Here is an 18,664-nt window from a genome sequence, read left to right as displayed (position 1 = left end):
CCTCCTGAGTGCTGAGATTAAAGGCATGCGCCACCATGCCCGGCTAATTTTGCTGTTTTTAAAAATAATTAATTCATGCAAAGTCTAAGCTATAAAGAGGAGTTGTAATTCTGGCAATTTCTAGGGTACAAAAAGGAAGGTATACTGTTTTCCTGGATTCTAAAGCTTCTCTCTATGCTCAGAGTTCTTGTTTGCTTAATGTGGGAAAATAAATTACTAGGTTCTTTTTGGTTATCCTTAGGCATATTTTACTATCTTTTTATATATGCACAGCACAAGCACCCACAGATATTGAAATAAACATTTCAAATATATTTAGATGATTCTTGCTAGAATATTCATAGGTAAGTAACTAACCCAGTTGTAAATTTATATCATGACAATGTAATGGTTTACTGTAGATAACCCTATCTCAAATAAAATGTTATAAAACCTGACGCAGAAACGTTCACATTTCTAATGAATGTGAGTTGAAGGCATAAGCTGCATGAGTGTGGAAACTTGAGCACCAAGCTGGTGCCATCAATGAGGCAAAGGAACCTCAAATTCTGTGATGATGTCTATTTAGGAAATCTCTGAGCATGTTACCACAGGCCCGACTTTGATATGTTTGTGTGATTAAAAGAAGAATACAAGTTACTGCTTTTACATTTCATATGCAAACTCCCCAAATTCTGACTATTCTTATATCATTCAAAAGAATCAGTATTAATTTCTATGTTATAACTTCTAAGGGGAGTTAAGAAAATCACAGCTCAGTTACTCCTTTCACCTGTCTTTCCAATACATTTTCTGAAATGACTACAAACTCAAAGATCTATATTAGAAGGTAACATTTCTCCTATTTTCAAGTGTTCATAAACTGTATATAGGAATTTGTTTTCCACAGTGGATTTGCAATGTTGTTGAGAATTGAGAGGGTTTTCAAAATAATTAGATTTCAACAAGGCATCAAATATCGGCAATTCATTAGGGAAGCTGACTGTCACACTGAATGCAACACACTTCGGGAATAGCAGCCTCTTTCTTAATTTAGTCAAATAGCATATCTGTGGTGCAAAGATTTATTAAAGAAATGAGCAAGATGCAAATGTTCTTGAAATCATAATTTTCTGTATATTAGGAGACCACTTTGTAAAATAGCACAAGTGAGAAGAATTTGGTAGCAGTAAGTTCAGAATGTGGTGCCACTGACAATCATCAAATGGGAGCATCATATTCATGAAAACTTGATGACAACCAAGATGCAAATCCACAGACTGCTCTGCAATAATGAAGTGAGCAGATTATCAGACACGACATAATAAATTCCTTGTTTCCAATCAGACCTCACAAACAAACAATGATGGATCTATCATTGAAAATTAGCAAAAACAGCAGAGTGCAGAGATGGTTTAATTAAAATAGGCAGAGTATATAAATGCACCAAAAATGAATGTTCAGCATAATATCATATGCTAGCAGAGTGTTCAGAAACAAAAACCTTGAAGCAGAATTCATAAACAAACCTAATACAAACTTTCAAGCTAATAAATTGGAACTGTGGTGTTATTCCATTAATTACAATTATAGAGTTCACATTTAAGTGTAAGTGGAAATGATGGCTTTTTCTAAGAGTAATTTGAACTTGGATGAACAGTGGCACCAATGTGCAGAGCACTATATTTTTAGAGAATTTTTCAGCTTTTTATTGAATTATTCATGGAAAAGTATTTATCAGCTTGGGTTCTCAATATGATTGTACTATAGCCAAGTTGGAGACTTGTTTTATGAAAATAATCTTATTAGGTTGTTTCATCTATTGCCATACCACCCTTAATGGGCCTAATCTCATTAGATTGTTTATAGACATACAGAATAGATACAATTGTTGGTACATGAGGATTGGAACTGTTTACAGACATTTTTGGTAAAAATTCATAATTTCAAAGTTTTGCAAGCAATCACCTTTAACCACTAAACCTCTCCCCAGCCCTGATTTTAGTTTTGAAGTAAACATTGTTCACACTGTTGTTACAAGGTCCCAATAGCAGACTATAAAATTTTCACAACTGTACCTGTGATGCTTTTTGTGGTAATATATACTAGGCCTAAAATTAAGTGCTCATTGTTAATAAAGATTCATTAAAAAAAATTAATATTGAAAATTTCCATTCATATGTACAATTTACCCTGAATCATAATCACTTCCCACAAGCTTCCTTTACCCCTGTTCCCCTAGTCCTCTACCACTGAACTTTTTTTCCTTACAATTATTACCTCTTTTATTGAGATGTCATCATTTCTTTGCTCTCCTATTATGAAGGTCATATACTATGAGGTCTTGAACACAATGGCCACTTCATGTCTAGAAGACAGTATTCCAAAACAGTCCTCCACTTTCTTTGGCTCTTATATTATTTCCATCATCTCTTCTACAGGGTGTAATAGAGGTGTCTCTCAGTGCTGAATGCTCCACTGTCCCCTCTTAGCAGTGAGTTTTGAGTCTCCCTAGCAGTCACTGCCATCTAAAAAGAGAAGTGTCTCTAACTAAAAGTGAGTGCAGCATTAAACACACACACACACACACACACACACACACACACACACATATGTACATATACACATATATACTATATATATGTTACAATTTTGTGGGCATTCTATATCCATTTAGCCAAAGCCTAATAATCTCTTGAACCATAAGCTTTTGATTAGGTTTTCAGTGTCAGGGAAATTCATAATATTTATCAGATAACAGATATGCCACCATTGCACCACTTGGTACACTTTGCCTAGCTGGCCAGCCATAAAGTGTTCAGTGTCCACTGTTAGTTACTGCCTTTTCTCTTCCAATAGATTACATAGCAGTTTTTAGGACTATGACAGCTAGTCAACAGGGAGAAAGCTTCCAGCTGAGCTTCATTTGATTCAGTGTCCTATAGCCCAAACATACGGTGCCTTCTGTAGTAGGGTTTCACCATCCAACTATTGTGAACTACCAAATCATTGCCATTAGTCTATAGTGGTTTAAAGGTATCAGAGGCCTCCCTGACCAACAACTTGCTGGGAAGTATCCCATCTCTGGCAAATTTTTCTTGTAACAATCTATGGCTCTGGGCATTGCATTGTTTACATTTCCCCATATGGTACTTCTGTCTCAACTCTCCTTTTGAACTATCTATTTCTATCAAAGAAGTAGGTTTCCATATGGTTTATAAATTATACATTTAATTAATGTTGGTTCTTCTTTTCCAATTCCAATTTATTAATAATGTTGATTATTGATAAAATAATGTGAAGCTATGAATAATCATGAACGTAATATTCTAAACAATCATGTAAGAGGCAAATTTGATTCAGAAAGTTAAAATTTGTTCTGTGCATAGGATAATTTTGAATGAAGAATATGTTGGGCATTTTTATTAGGACAAGTGTTATCTTTAAGCTTTCTAAAGTTGTCACATTTACATGTTGTCTATAGTGTTGTTTTCTGTTATTTTTGTTAAAACTTGAAGTTTTGTGTTTCAAAAACCTGAAATGGAGGAAATAAAGAAACACCTTTGGTTAAAATAACCACCAGTTGCCTTGCTGTTGGTGTCAATGAACTGTCCATCCTCCAGCCTTTGAAGTTAATGTTACATTCAGTGCATGGGAAGAAGAAAATACAGTTTGGGAACCAGGAAATGAGTGAACATCTGAAAGGAATAGCTTTTGTTAAGTTGCTATACATGAAAGAAGAGAGTCTAGGCTTTGGTAAAATTGTATTTTAAAAGGACTGGAAGAGTGTATGGAGAGAAGACTCTAAGAAGAACAGTGTGACTGAGTCCTGCGTTTGGGAAAGTGTGTTTCCATGTTCAGCTGAGACAGTGATAGCTTCATTCTACTGGCTGTGCTTGGAGTCCAGCGCTGATCTTCCATTAGCTGAAAATCCTACTCTATCAACTGTCATATAGCATTCAAGGTCTCTTTAATCATGGCCATTCTTAAATGCATTTGTTTTTGTGCTTTGTTTACATTTTTCCAAGCTATCTAATAGCTTGGAAAGTTGCTGTGATAGTTGCTGTATAATATCCCCATAGCCTTAGGATTTTTTTTCATTAAGATTATACTTCCTGGGCTAGAGAGGGGGCTTAATGGTTAAAACACTTTCCTGGAAAGCCAAAGAACCCAGGTTCAATTCCTCAGTACACACATAAGTGAGATGTGCAAGGTGACACATGTGTCTAGAGTTCGTTTGTAGTGGCTGAAGGCCCTGGCATACTCATTCTTCTCTCTCTATCTGCCTTTTGCTCTCTTACTTTCTCTCTCTTAAATAAATTAATTAGTTAATAATTAATTAAAGATTATGCTTCCAACTAAGTTTTCAGCAGGTGGAGCCTTACTGGAGGAGGTGTATCACTGGGGGGGGGTGGAGGCGGTGGAGGGATTTTGAGTCCAGCCATGAGATGCTCCGGCCAGCTGGGAGTTCAACAAGGACCCAAGAAGAAGTTAGTGTGAGTGGGAAAAGGCAAACAGACACAAGAAGGAGACCATGCTAGGTGTCTGTCAAGGCCTCAAGATTTTACTTTTTCCACATAGGTTTATATAGGGTTGTGGGGGGAAGGGGACATGGTCAGGGCAAGGAGTTGTAGGGAGAAGGGAATGTGGTTAGGGCAAAGATCACAGAGTTACTGGTTAAATCACAATGCCTTTGTTTCTTCATCAGCTAAGGACAGGATGGGGGAGTATTCAGCCAGGTGTACAATCCCATTGTTTCTGGTAGTTAAATATTAGGTGAGGAAGTAGAAACTTAACTTGCTATATGGCAAGAATATTTGAAATACTTCCACCTGACAAAGGATACATACAAAATTAACTAAGAACACATTTTATTTCATTTTTGAGGCGTGTATAGTCACTTCATTGCTTCCTTTGTTGTGAAAATGCTTTTTTTTAATTTTATGCAATCCCTTTTCTTAATCCTTGCCATTATTTACTGAGCAACTGGAATCATCTACAGAAATTCTTTGCATATGCCCATGTTGCAGGGACAAAGAACATGACAAAAATCAGCAGATGGGAAGAATGTTTATTTTTGCTTACAGTCTCAGGAGGAAGGTCTATGATGGCAGAGGAAAGCATGGCATGAGCAAGGCTGGACATCCCCTCTTTGCCACAGTGGGTGGAAAACATCAGCAGGAGAGTGAGCTGAGTTCTAGTAAGGGGGAGCTGGCTATAGCAATTGCAAGTCCTTCCTCAACAATACAACTTAACTTCTCCAGCAAGGCTCCACCTCCCAATTTGGCCATCAGCTAGGAATCAAGCACCTCATTCAAACCACTATATTATATATATTGAAGCATTTATCCTTTTTTTTCCCCTCTAATAGCTTTATTATTTCAAGTCTTACATTGAATGCTTTTGATGATATATTCAGAATGATTTTTTTGTATAAGGTAGAAGATAGGGATTTAGTTTCATTCGACTGTATTGGTGAGGATGTGGAAGAAAGGGAAACCTTATAAATTACTGGTAGGAATGCAAATTAGTTCAGACACTATGGAAATCAATATGGAGCATTCTCAAACAGCTAAAACTAGATCTACTTCATTTTTAGCTATACCACTCCAGGGAATATAGCTAAGGGAATCTAAGTCAACATACTGCAAAGATACTTGTACATCCATGTTTAATGAATCAACCTAGTTAGCCATCAACTGAGAAATAAAGGCATATATATATATATTCATATATATATATGAATTATGTGCTGTCATAAAGTAGAAATATGCCATTTATGATAAATTGAATGCAACTAGAAATTATTATATTAACAGTATTTAGTTAGACAAATATCATATGTTTTATCTCATTTATGAATCCAATATCTTATGTAGGTACACAAAATTATGAATGTATACTAAAAATGTAAGTAGAATTTAAACTGTTTAAAGAAATCAAGGCAACTACTGTGGGGGGGAGGGGAGAAAAATGATTACTGGGTGCTCTTGGTACGAACATGGACACATATATGAAAATGTCCAAATGTAACCAAGTACTAGGTACAATAAATATATGCCAGTGAAAACTAGAATGTGAATAACAACTTCTACAAAACAATAAAAATATGTAAATGATAAAGAACTTTCAATAATAGCCTTCAAAAGAAGATTTTAAAGAAACCTTTAATTTCTTAATTAATTGCCAAATTTCATCCTTCAGATGAATATAAGCATGTATCCACAATGTGATATGCAAATATACATTACCTGAATGATAAAAGAATTAACAACCAAAAAAGCCCTAATATTAGTCAGAATGTGGTTGTGTTAATAGGTACTGTCATACTGGAATATATTTTTGCCTCTTTCTAAAACTAAATTCATACACTGCTTTGTTCAGAATTCTAAATCCCAAGTACATATCCTGTTAAAATGCATACATATGTTCATCAAAAATATATATTGGCCAAAAAAGTAGGTTACCATATGATTTATTCATATCCTCTTAGATTTTTATTAGCTCTCCCTCTACCTTTCCTTTACTCAATCTCTTTCCCTGACCTCCCCTTGGGCCTTTTCACCTCTGTTAATCTATTTTTCTACTTACATATATACAATGCCATCCTATTAAGTACCCCTTCCCTTCCTTTCTCTTCTCTTTATATCTCTTTTCTAGCTTACTGCAATAGTACTATGACAAAAAGACTAAAAGTGAGAAAAAACAGTAATCTATTACTTAGATCAAATATAAATAAATTTTTATATATTTGCAAAGTGAACTACAAAAATGAGAATGAATGGGCATTCGACTATACTTGCACCAGTGTTCTTATAGATACAATATCAAACAAAAATACAGAAATAAAAAAAAAAAACCTGTAGCCCGTATGGTTCCATTTATGTCAATTTAAAAAAGTAAAACTATAGACTTACAATTTAGAAAAGTAGTTTCAATTTGAGTAGGGTCACATTAATATTCAAAGTTGGTGCAAGGTCAGCTTCTGTGTTGTATTTTAAATCTGGGCACTGATTTCGTAGCAGGGTTTTTATTATTTGCAGTTTGTGAAAATCCATTGAGAAGTATGTTTATAACATTGTAACTCTTCTGTACATTTAATATAAACTTCTGAAACATGAACCTTCAGTCACAAAGTTTACTGGCAGTTAATGTATTAATTTTATATAGGAAAACAAGGAATACAGAATTCTTTGGAATGTATGATATGCATTACTATATCCTGTGATATACACTACATTTGATGGCCTCTTTGATGCTAATGTTTGGAATATTATCAGAGAATAGTAGAGCTAAAGATATGGTGAAATCCTATATTTTAAAATAATCATTTAAAGCAACATGTTTTCTAGTTATTGCGCATAATATTGACTCAATGAGCTGAATACAGAGGTGCAACTTACTTAGGATATCTCAGAGCTGGTTCATAAAAGGGTCATAAAACTGGAGGGTTTTTTTTTTTAATTTAATTTATTAGTTTTCTTTTCAGCAAATACAGGCAGTTTGGTACCATTGTTTAGGCTCATCCATGATCTACCCCTCCCATTGGACCCTCCTTGTTGATGTAAATGGGTCATCATTGTGGAGTTAGCCCACCGCTATGGGTAAGATAAATGTCTCTGCATATCATGACCCAACATGTGACTCTGACATTCTTTCCGCCCCCTCTTCCGCAAAATTTCCCTGAGCTATGTTGGGTTCATTTTTGGTCTGCTTCAGTGCTGAGGTGTTGGGGGCCTCTGAAGCTCTGGCTCTCTGCTTTGGTAGGAGTTGATTTTTCTCTGTGTTGGTCTCCTTCCACTTTGTTCTGGTATCTGGTTCATCAGGAAAACAACACCCTTCGTTCGACAATTGTCCTTAGTTTCAGTTGGGCCCCTTTTGAGGTATGTTGGGGCAGCTCTTTCCTTAGGATGTGCATCTATCTGAAAAAGAGAAGCAGATTCTCCAACAGAGAGTAAGTTAGCACCTGGAAAATTGAGATAACAATTACTTTTTTGATAGAGAGTTTGATAGGTATAGGCCCTCTTGTAGCCCATGATTGATGGTAGCTTGATATTGGAGAGTGGGCTTATGTGTGGGTATGGTTCTGACTTGTTTCCCAGCTTCAGCTATGGATCTCGTACCACTGAGGGGATCAGTTAGCCAAATCAAGAGCAGTTGGTTCCCCACCATGGCTGTGTGCCACTATTGCACTAGTGTGGGCATCACATCAGGTTATTTGTTGCTAATTAGGTTAGACAATGCATTGCTTGGACAGATATTGGTCATTTCCCCCAGTCGCCCATGTAGCACCTTCTGGCACTAGATATGCTGACTGTCTGGGGACTGACTCTCTCCTGGCTTCCAGCTATGCCATTCCATTTTACGTGCCAGCTGCATATGGAGTCTTCAGCAATAGGGTCTTACCACTGGCCTTTGGTGGGTCATCAAGTACTCTGACAGAAGTCTGTCATTGTTTTGGGAAACCTTGTAGGTTTCTCTGATCAAAAGCTCATTGTGCATGGTAGCCCCAAGTTGGAAGTGGGGGTTACAGGTCAGTGCCCACTAAGAAATTGAGGAAAAACATAACTAATATACAAGAGTTAGAGAGGAGAGAGAGAGGGTAGAGGGGGAGAGGGAGGGAGGGAAGATGTAGAAGATTTAGGTTAGTCTTGATCCTACCTTCTCCAGTGTCTTGTAGTTCAGGTGTTTCCTGTAAGGGTCTAGTGAAGGTTCAGCCATTTGCTCTGTCTTTTAGGAAGTAGAATTTTATGGTACCATTGCTGTTTGGGTCCAGATTACTGTTTTCCACCCTTTGATGCCCTCCTTGTCCTCCCCACCCATCCTATTGTCTAGTCCATGAGGTGCTTGCTGGATATGTTAGGTATCTTGGGTAGATTCAGGTTAGGTGTTGTAGATGAGTAAGACTATGTGTTGATTATTTTTCTGTGATTGGGTAAGTTCACTGAGAATGATCTGTTCCAGGTTCAACCATTTTTCCTCAAATTTCTTTGTGTCATTTTTTCCTACTGCTGTATAGAATTCCATTGTGTAGATATACCACATCTTTGTTATCCATTCTTCTAATGATGGACATCTGGGTTGATTCTAGCTTTTAGCTATTATGAATTGAGCCACTCCAAACATGGTTGAGCAAATCTCTCTGGCTTGTGGTTTGATGGCTTTAGGGTAGATGCCCAGTAAGGGTATAACTGGGTCTGTTGGCATTTCTATAGTCAGCTTTTTCAGGAGTCTCCATTCCTTCCAGTGTTTTATCATATTGCTCTAGCTTAGTGATGCATCCACACGATTATCTGTCCTTTGTAGCTTTCCTGCAAGTTCTAGCAGTAGGTTGGTCAGGATCGCATTGCTCATAGCTTCCACTTGATGTTCTGATCCTATACATTCTTCTATGTTTTGGTTAGATGTAATCCTTGTTGGACTGAGTGATCTGTCTGGATTATCTTGCATTTTATTTTTCATGTTATTTCTTTTGCGCTGTGGTCCACCCATGTCAATGTATGGGCAGATAGGTGGGTGGAGCAGCCTGGGCTCTAGCTCAATGAGAATCCAAGGCAGCTGGGGCAGTTGCAAGCAGCCTGAGTTTTTGCTCTCTTTTGCCAAAGCCGCCTATCTACTGCCTGACAGGGGTGCCAAAGTTGCCTGAATTTTCACCCAGCAATGCACCAAAGCTGCCTGCCTTCTAGCTTGAAAGGCGATTGAGGTAGCAAGCCCTGAAGCTGCCCAAACTCTGCAGGGAACACTGGAACCTGCAAACAGTCTGCGCTCTCCCACCTCAGGGGGGTGGGGGATGGGTGGCGACGGCCAGGTAGGGGATGGCACCTGAGCTGGCGCTAGTGACTCAGTGTGGGCTTGTGTGGCCCTTGCTATGGGACTGGGCCCGTTGCATGTGCAATTGTAGTGCAGAGGCAGCTGGTGAGGGCACAGGATCAGGGCACAGCAGAGGCTGGCCAGCCTGCATGTGATGATAGCATAGCAGCGGGTTGGGGGGGTCTGGCAGCTGCCTACTCACAGCAGAGGTGGCCCCCCCCCGTGGGTGTTGGAACCCAGCACAGTGTGGCGGGCCAGTGCGTGTGATCAGAGCACAACAGCGGAGGTCCCCACATCAGCGCAGTGGGCTGGCAGGTTCCCGATGGGCTGGTGGGCATGTGATCAGAGCACAGCCGCTTGGGGCGCAGGGTGCGGCGGTTGTATGGGGGGGGTAGACTCCCCACCCAAGGGGGGATCCGTGTTTCCCTGTTTTTCTCCACTCTGTGCCCTCCCCCTGGCAAGAAGACCCTGATAACCCTTAATTTCTTGCCTTTCTTTCCCCGGTATCTGCAGCGCAGCTAGGTGGTCGCCATCTTGGCCAGAAGTCCCCTGGAGGGATTTTTTGATTTATGAAGAAACCCTGTTATTTATTTATTTATTCATTTTTAGTCCCATCAAAGTTTAGTGTTGGGCTGGTGAGATGGCTTAGCAGTTAAGCGCTTGCCTGTGAAGCCTAAGGTCACCAGTTCAAGGCTCGGTTCCCCAGGACCCACGTTAGCCAGATGCACAAGGCGGCACACGCATCTGGAGTTCGTCTGCAGTGGCTGGAAGCCCTGGCGTGCCCGTTCTCAATCTCTCTCTCTCTCTCTCTCTCTCTCTCTCTCTTTCCTCTGTCTGTCTGTCACTCTCAAATTAAAAAAAAAAAAAAATTAAAAAACAAGTTTAGTGTTACTGACACTTTGGCTCCTGAATGTCTTCAAGCTGTCCTGGTATTTAGGGTTTACTGATGGGCAGACTCATTGCATAAGCACAGAAATTTAGACTCTTCCATCATGTCAATACAGCATGGTGGGCATAGATGACTCTGGGCTTGAATCCCTGTGCTATCTGTTAATGGAAAGTCATTAACAAATCATCATCATCATCATCATCATCATCATCATAATGTAAGAGTAGGAAGAGGCACATACTCTATTTAGTTAAATTTCTCCTCATCTGGTGAGAACTGTCTGACCATCAAGGAGAAATAGCAAAACCATAAAATAGCAACCATGACCTAGAGTTTCAGACAAGTTTAACCATTTCTATTGTGCCATCAACAAATATGAAAACTTCCCAGGGCATGTTTTTCCATGCAGCTTAAACAAAAGGATGGATTTGATGATCATACATTTTCCTTCAAAATTAAAGATGATATATTTATCATCATAGCACCTGCTTTACATTACACAAATTTATTCCTTGCTTGATTCTCTAAAAATATGTGTCTCTTAGTCACTTACCATTTCTTTGACTTTATTTGAACTAATCTTTTATCTTTGTTGAAATATGAACTTCAGCCAAATTCAAGCTTATCCATTTAATGTTAAATGCAGGAAATATAAATAGAAAATTACTAATTTTGTGACAATTTAAGCACTTCTAAAGATCAGCAATTATCAAAAATAAAAGGGTGTGAGTAATGCTTTATAAGACTGTCTAATTAACAAACTCTTGGCTTGTACTTTAAAACTGAATACAAAGTAGACATTTATAGATAATCTCAAAAATGCTACAATAAGAATATTTATACAAATGTCAATTCAAGCTTTAGATAATGTCAAGAATAAGTGAATTATCTTGACATGCACTAGAATTTGAACAGTAGTGGTAAGAATTTATCATGTAAACATTAATAAAGAATTTGTCATGCAAACTTTACTAAAATTTATGTATGCCTAATGTTTATGCTTAATTTTTAAACTTATTTCTTCTTTCATCAATTCCAAGGCATTTTTCTCAGTAGATTTTGAAGCTGTGATAAAAATGTTATGCAATCATTTGTCATACATATATAATGTTTCATTTGATGTAGCTACATTAGGTATTTTTAGAAAATGACCCAAAACAAGGTAAGCAAAAGACAATGAATGGAATTAAAAAAAAAAAAACCAGAACAAATAAAACACTTTAAATCTTTATATCTCATCATTTTGTCTTTTTTAATTTTTCATTGACAGTTTTCATAATTAAAGACAATATAACCATGGTTATTCTCTCCCTTGCCTCCATTTTCCCCTCAGGTCCCCTCCCCTGTCAATTAGTCTCTCTTTTATTTTGATGTCATCACCTTTTCTTCCTATTATGAAGGTCTTAGTCAGGTAGTTTAAAGTACTGTGAGGTTGTAAATATCAAGGTCATTTTGTGTCTGGAAGAAGGCATTGTAAGCAGTCCTACCTTTCCTTTGGCTCTTACATTCTTTCTGCCACCTCTTTTGCAGTGAACCCTGAACAATGTAGCTGTTAAGGTAAAAAAAAAAAGAAAAAAAAACCTAGCACAAATTCATTTAAATTATGAAATATTATTAAGTGAAAAATATAAATGCTTAGTTCCACAACAATATTACTTAGAGTATAGATGAATATAGCAATATTATATGGGAGATTTTTTCATCATCATCATCATTATTATTATTATTATTATTGGTTTTGCTTTCTTATGTAGTACAAAAGAATAAGATCATGAAACACTAAAAAGGTAAATTCTAGTAATGTCAGCACCTGCACTCCTAAACCTGGCCCAAGAGTGTTGGTTAGTATATTTCTTCTACTTTGGAATGAGAGCTGACAGAATTGACAGTTTTCACTCCTTTGCAGAATGAGGCAATTGTACTTTGTGTTGAGACACACAAAGGAGGCCTGTGGATGGAAGAGCTAGAAGCTTGGCATGTCTGTGCTTGGCAAAGGATTGGAGAAAAACATTGTTCTGAAGTTCAGGAGAGATAGTGGTTTTCAAATTAACAGTGAAGTTGCACCATAGGAAGTGGTTAAACTGCAATTATCTTGAGCAGATGCTATACAAATGAAGAGGAGCAAATTCTTTTGGATTTTTGCAATGGTAGTATTAAGGGACTGATGTGATTTTCTCAAGGCAATTTTTAAAATATTTTTTCAAAATTCCTCAGGATGTATAGAAAGTTAATGCTTGTTCTTATTCAATAGTTTTTGAGTAGACTTCAACATACCTGCATTGACTAATTAATACAGATAATTTTAAAAAACAGAACTTAAGAACTCAAATGATTTAATACTTACTAGATATTAGTGATGTATTTTATTGTGAAACTATCAAACAATATTCCCTCAATCATTTCACTTGTGCCCATTTCAATAGTCCAGCCTTTCATATGAGAAGCAAGCTAACTTCATGATTCAGTTCATTTGATTCATCAGCACATTGTTTTTTCTTTATTAGTTATGTACATACTCTGTGTGTAAACAGCATGTTGGTAACATCTTTAGCTTCCTCCCTGTCCTCCCACTGCAAAGGGACCCTCCTCATTGGGGATTGAGTCATGCATTGTGGGGATAGCCATCAGTTATGGGGAAGAGGCAGTATCTGTGTGCATAATGTCCCAACTTGTGGCTCTTACAATTTTTCTGCCCCCCTCTTCCATGAATTTCCCTGAGCCATGTTGTGTTCATTTTATGACTGCTTCAGTGATGATGTCTTGGGAACCTCTGCGTCTCTGGATATCTGTTTTGGTAGGAGGTGAGTGTTCTCTGTATCTATCTTCTTCACCCTTGTGCTGGTACTAGGTACACCAAGAAACCCATAGCTGGAACTGTGAAACAAGTCTTAATCTTATCCAAAAATTGAGTCCACTCTCCACTATCAAGCTCCCAACGCATTGCTTTTTTAAAAATGTTTGGTGTTTGATAAATCTTGGGTATCTTTTGGACAAACCCTCCTAGGACTATTTCCCTCAAGCCAGAATATTACACTTCACTAACTGTAAAGAAATATTAAAAGACTAAAAGATTGTATTTAAACAGGGAACCTAGAATGTTCCAAAGATTTGCCAACACACACCTCCTTTATCCACAAACCAAATAGAAGTCAGAGTCAAATACTGAAAAAACTAATCAGTGTGTTGGAAAGTATTCGGTAGAAGGGAAAGAAGTTAGGTATATTGTGTTTCACAGGCTAGAGGCAAAATAGAATAAAAATGAAAACCCGTTTTAAAGGAAAGTATATTAATAGGACTTAATTTTGTAATTTCATTCTTATGGGTTATATTGATTATAAAATATAGTTAAAATGATGAAAAAGTGTTATTCTTTTTTGGTTTGACATTTTTTCTAGAAGTATTATGGGAAGTAGAAAACACACTCATGTGGAAACACTGCAGAAGATTCAATTAAGAGAAACTGAGAGTTTAAAAATTATTGCAGTAGAGCCATAAGCACATACAGGATAGAATTTAGGAGCTTGTGTCAGGAGATTTACAAGGAATACCCATAGCATCCACCCCATGGAACAAAGTTAGAAGATCAAATGATGGTGACTTAAGTAATAGCAGAGAGAAAATATCAAAGCAGAAACAAAGAAATTCAGAGGAAAAATAAGTAATTAATAAAGGTACATTCATGGTTACCCTGAGTTTAAAGAAATTACATAGGTAGCAGACCTGGAGTTAGTGAGAGAACCCAGGTGGTAGATCCAAAGTGGAAGGGGACTACTCACATGGTAGATTCAGAGACAAGAGGAAAACCATGCTTGTAATCAAAGTGAGAAGTTACCCAAACTATAAAGCAGAACAGTGTCTCCAAACAAATAAACAGTGTCATGCCCTCCCCCACCCCAGCCAGTATAAGTGAGGGGCAAGCCAGACTCCTAAGTATCCAAGCAGATATCAGAAGGAATCCAGAGACAGCTCTGCAAAGAGGAAAAAAGACAAGACAGGAAGAAGATGAGTGCCTTTATATGTAAGGGGAAGGCCCAATTAATTTGTAGGAATGGAAGGAAAGAAGACACCAGAGCCAGGCCACCTGGGCCAGCCATCTCACTAGCATGCCAGACTGTGGGCTGCAGGGGGTGCTGTAGATCAGTCTCCATTAGACAAGCATTCCATTTCTGCCAAAATTCCATTCTTACACTAGGAGAGGTGGCATGTTGGTATCTCCTGGTTCTCTTTGGGCCTCAATATCTATCTGAAACTACCCAAAAGAAGCCAGCTTTCTCCTGTCCTTCTTCATTACCTTTCATTTATGAGACACTACTAAACATAAGTATTCTCCAGCAGGATCTTGGCATATTCTATATGACAGGATATAAACTACAATATTGGATTTCAGTAAATCAAATAAGTCAATCATGTTCTGTGAAGATGATTGACAATTACAACATGATGTGACAGAAAGGTTATGTGTGTTACAGAGTTTGTAGATATAAATCCTAGATATATTTAACTTTTTGTGCTTTTATCAAATTGTATATTTCAAATAGGTGCTTTAAAATGTTTTCTATAAATGAAAATGTGACAGGACAAGAAGAGTATAATATATTTTGTGAGACAGAAAGAGAGAGAGGCCCATTCACATGTTTTAATGCAATATATATTTATATTTTTCCATTTTATTATCTTTGTTAATCTCTTACTATACCTAATTTAAAAATAGAGTTCCACCATAGGTACTAACCTACAATACTGAAACCTTTATATCATATCACTAATTTTATGTCTTGATTAGGGGTCATCTCTGGGTGGGGCAATGTGTCTCCTCAAGCTGAAGATGATAATGCTGATTCCATTTCATCTATCTTAATATATGTCTCATTTGTTCTATCTCTCTGGAGAATACTGACAAATGACATGTCTTGAAAAAAAATATTTTCCAGAGCTGGGAATGGTGGCACATACCTTTAATCCAAGAACACAAGAGGCCAAGGTGAGGACAATGCCAGCTTGATGCTACCAAGTGAATTCCAGGTCAGCCTGCACTAAAGTGAAACAAAACAAAACAAAGCAAAAAATCAGATTTATTTTCATGTATATATACCAGCTATTTAATTGTGTTATGTTTCCCTTATTGAATATATTAATACATTAAATTTGGTAGGACAACAAGAAATTATAAAGAACATTGAAAATTATTTAAAACTACATAAATATCAAAATCCATTCAAACAGGAATAGTCTAAAACCAAATATCAAAAAAGGACATACATTTTTGAACATTTAATGTATATCTGTATTAGGCAACTTTGCATCATAGTAACAAAATATCTGGACAAGATATCTATGGGTTAATGACAAATTTACTTTGACTTATGATTGTAGAAATTCATGCTCAATATTAAACAGTACTCTTGGTATGGGTCTTTGAAGAGAACAACACATCATGGCAGTAGCATGTGTTAGAGTGAGTGGATACATCTTCAACCAGGAAGGAGACAGAGATAAGAGAGATACAGATAGATAGTGACGGGAGACAGACTGTAAAAGAAGGAGGGAAAGAGAGAGACAGCACAAGCAAGAGACGACTAGATTCCCTAGACACAATTCCCTAGAATACCATACTTGAAAAAGCTATTGATCTTCCACTAGGCCATACCTTCTAAAGGCCTACAGAATCTCCAGGTAATAACATTCTGGAGACCAAACTGTTACTAATGAATCTTTGTTGGATATTCAACCAAACCAAGGCAAAATTCAATCCAAGCTCTTTTGTCTTTTTTATTCAAATATTTTATATTTTAATTTATTTTTAGAGAGAGATAGAGAGAGAAAATAGCCATCCCAAGGCCTCCAGCCATTAAAATGAATTCCAGATGCATGAACTACCTTGTGTGTCTGGTTTATGCAGGTAATGGAGAATGGAACCTGAGTCCATTGGCTTTGCAGGCAAGTACCTTAAATTCCAAGCCAGCTTTCTAGTCCTTGAGCTCTTTTGTTATGATAGGAGGGAACATCAATACCCCAATTTGAGTTAGAATTAGGAACTGATGATCTTACAGTTTAAAATGAACCTCCTGAAATATTTTCTCTATTAATTATGCAATATTAGAGTACTTGTTATTTTGCTCACTTTCCAACTTAGATTTTTTAACCAAATTAAAAAAGTTTTACATTATCTTGAATAAAGTTTTTGGGGTGTTTTTGTGTGTAGAGTACATGTTGTGGTGCATTATGTGTGTTTTATGCATGTGTGTGGAGATGTGCATGTCATCTGCATTTGTGAGAAGGCCATAGCACTTTAAGTAGCCTTCTCCATCACTGATCTGAGTACCTACCTCAACCCCATGCTGCTATTTAGATCAATGAACCCTAGGACTCTTTGATCTCTGCCTGCTGTGGACTAATACTACAGAAGAGTTTGGCCAAACCTAGATTTTTACGTAGGGATTGAGGAATTAAATTTGGGTGGTCTGAGACCCTACCAGGTCCTCATGCTTAAAAGGCAAGAACTCAACAGCTAAGCCATCTTCCTGGACCCCAACTTTTGTGCTTGGATTCATTTCAAAAGAAAATTATAATTACATCTTAGTCATTTTATTCATTTTTGAAATTTCTTGACTGTCCATCCTCAGAGGCTCCTGGGATGATAGTAACTCAACACATTAGTTATAATGGTGTTTAGTTCTTTTGAGAAAGTAACTGAAATCATGTCTTCTTCTGTCACATTCTAATTGTAGCCACCTTCTTAGGTGGCCCAATACTAAGTAATGAGACTATCAGGGGAGAAGATGAATCCTCCAATACCTACTTTATTGAGACTATCTCTGCCAGGCATGTTCTCAGGGCAGTGTTTATAGACCTTAAAATCCATAGTCATCCACGAATTTGCACTGATGCATGTTGCTAGCTGCTCTACCCCAAGAAGCTCAGCACAGGTAAGGAAGATACTGCCAATAACTATGCCCCTGAGTGCTACCTCATTGGCATGGAGATCACTGACCACATTTCAGACCAAATTCACAAGCTGGCTGACTAGTGCTCAGGTCTTCAGGGTTTTTTGGCATTGTTAAGCTTTGGTGGAGGAATTGGCTCTGGGTCCATCTCCCTGCCAAGCGAACATCTTTCAGTTGAAAATGGCAAGAAATCTGATCTAAAGGTCACTATTTACCCAAGCTTCATTCAGCAGCTGTGAATGAGACCTCTAACTCCATCCTTAACACCCTCAGCATCTCAGAGCACTCTGCTTATTCCTGTGTGGCAGATAATGAGGCCATCTATGATGTCTGTCATGGAAACCTTAATATGGAATACTCAACAGACACTAACCTTGCATCTTCCATCACTGCTTACCTCAGATTCGATGGAGCTCAGAAAGTTGATCACACAGAATTATAGACCAACCTGGTACCTTACCACAATATCCACTTCCCTCTGGCCATATACTTCCCTATTCATCTCTGCTGAGGAAGCCTACCACAAGAAGCTTTCTAAAGCAGAGATCACCAATGTTGGCTTTGAGCCAGCCTATCAATGATAATTACCATTATCATGTAAATACATGGCCTGTTACCTGGTATACTGGGCACTGTGGTTCCAAAAGATATCAAGGACACCATTGCCACCACTAAGTTCAAGCTCAGCATCCAGGTTTTTGACTTGTTTCCCATTGGCTTCATGGTTGGCAATTACTACCAGGCTGTCATGTAGTACCTGGTGGAGACTGGGCCTGGATATAGTGAACTGTGATTCACAGTGACACATGAAAAGATGAACCTAGGATTTTCATAATCCTTCTTTTGCCCTATTACTTGTATTATTATTTATACAATTCCCCTAATTTATGTATATTTCAGTACCTTTGCTATAACCATGGAGTTCCCTGGTATGTGAATCTACATATATTTAATTCAAGTGAACATGTTCCAAGCAAAGAAAATAATATTCTTTCTCTCAATCCACCACAAAAGCACAAAATAAATTACCAACTATATCACC

General features: G+C 37.5%; 1 pseudogene; it reads left to right on the top strand.

Moving 5' to 3' along the window:
• The first annotated feature begins 5,980 nt into the window (after nucleotides 1–5,980).
• On the top strand, nucleotides 5,981–18,376 carry LOC123459416 (annotated as a pseudogene).
• The last annotated feature ends 288 nt before the right edge of the window (nucleotides 18,377–18,664 follow it).

The sequence above is a fragment of the Jaculus jaculus genome, chromosome 3 (assembly GCF_020740685.1).
Source record: "Jaculus jaculus isolate mJacJac1 chromosome 3, mJacJac1.mat.Y.cur, whole genome shotgun sequence".
Lineage (NCBI taxonomy): Eukaryota > Metazoa > Chordata > Mammalia > Rodentia > Dipodidae > Jaculus > Jaculus jaculus.
The sequence above is the reverse complement of the archived record's forward strand: the minus strand, read 5'-3'. Positions and strand labels throughout refer to the sequence as shown.